Here is a 1,791-nt window from a genome sequence, read left to right on the forward strand (position 1 = left end):
ATCCACGCGGAAATGATCGTCCTGCAAAGTTCAAACGGTTCGCATTAAAACGAGCGCTTACCTCGCATCGCCTTGATTCGAAAGAGGGAAAGAGTGAAAGAGGCGAATCATGCGGAAAGTCGACGCGGTTATAAAGACATTTCGCGTGCGCGGTTCGTTTCGATGGTTTCGCGAGAGTTGTATGCAAATTGGATGGTTCGCAGCGGCGCCCCATCGCGGATCGTCTTTGTTCGCCCCGGTTTTTGCGGCCGCGGGGAGGGAAAGAAGAAAGAGTCGGGACAAGAGAAAAGAAGTTGGCGCTTAGAACAACGCCGGCAAAACAACGGCCGTTAGCGTTGGGGCTTTAGGCGGTGGAAGAGGGGTAAGAGGAGGAAGGATGTACTGTGTGGTTTTGCTTTGGAGGATTCCGGCAAGGTTAGCGAGGAGGAAACGCACGCGATTCGATTATTGCTCGCGTGATATTGGAATCCTTGTGAGAGTTTTTCAATGGATTTTTTTTCTTTTTTTTTTTTTAGAAAGATGAAATTGCGGTCGTTCATGAGGAAATTAAAATAGAAGAGGGATGATTGTGGTTTGAAAATTAGAATATTGAGAGGTGTTGATGAATTGATTATATGAAGAGATAAATAAAAGATTAATTTTCTGTGGAAAGAAAATCTCAAATTTTCAAATCTCATTTTCGCTCATTGGGCATTTTTAATATTAAATTATATAAATTATATATATATATTTATATATATATATATATATATAATAATATATAATATATATATATAAATTATAAAAATATAAATGTAATTAGTCCATAAGAAAATTATTTTAATTGGGTTATTGATGATGAAGATTTATGAAAATTGAGGAAAATAGAAAATAGAAATATTATTATCATTACGGAAAAAAATTAATTCTAATTTTGAAAGGTAAGAAAATATTAATAAATGGAAATTTATAAAGATTAAAAAAATACGATACTTTATATGTTTAATTCACAAATTTTCTATTAAAAAAAAAGTAAATAAATAAATAAAAATCTTAAATTATTAAACTAATAACAAACTGCTCATAAATTCTAAAACGAAATACCTCTATACTCACCAAACTTGCAAAACAGTCGAAAGTCAAGTACCGTTCATCCGAGTCTATTGACTTTCTAAAACTCGAACCCGGAAGAAAGGATTCATCGAGGCGTACAAACGTCGTGCTTAATCTCGATATACACCATTGTTTTACCGCGAATCTTTTGACCACGTGAAAAAAAAAAAAGGAAACTGGGCGTGTGCCATGCTTCCACCTTGCTTCCACAAAGCTGCCCTTAATCGTTCTTCTATAAAAAAGGGTTAACGATTACCGTCAATACGTCAACAAAGACGCATTGATCTTACAAGCATCGATCAATCTTCCCCTTCTCACGTTCAATTACCATCCATCCACTCGACTCCTTTTTCACCCCTCGCGATTCTCAACCCTAACTGATCCGCAGCTCCAGCGCGGCTCCTTATCCGGAAGGGAGGCGTTGTCACCGCATTTCCGGCCACAATGGGAGCTCACTGGACCGTGACTAAATCGGCACGACGTACCCCCGTCGACTTTATTGCGCGACAATATAATTATTTTGCGTACTGCTCGCAGTCACCGTTCGACAGGGGACGAGGAAAAGGGGAATGTTGAAGAGACATTAAACAAGGGGAGTCGAGAGAGAGAGAAAGAGAGAGACCGAAAAAGCAGGCGTGTGCCACGCTCGATGGCCAACAATGAGCCGCGAACTCGGCCCGTTTGTTTGCCAAACAATCG

General features: G+C 39.1%; 1 protein-coding gene across 1 annotated transcript in view; it reads left to right on the forward strand.

Moving 5' to 3' along the window:
* The window catches only part of LOC102672040 (transcriptional activator cubitus interruptus-like), an 87,028-nt gene that overhangs the window by 14,933 nt on the left and 70,304 nt on the right, over positions 1-1,791 (forward strand). The window lies entirely within an intron of this gene.

This window comes from Apis dorsata, unplaced genomic scaffold, assembly GCF_000469605.1.
Source record: "Apis dorsata unplaced genomic scaffold, Apis dorsata 1.3 scaffold_989, whole genome shotgun sequence".
NCBI classification, from domain to species: Eukaryota; Metazoa; Arthropoda; class Insecta; order Hymenoptera; family Apidae; genus Apis; species Apis dorsata.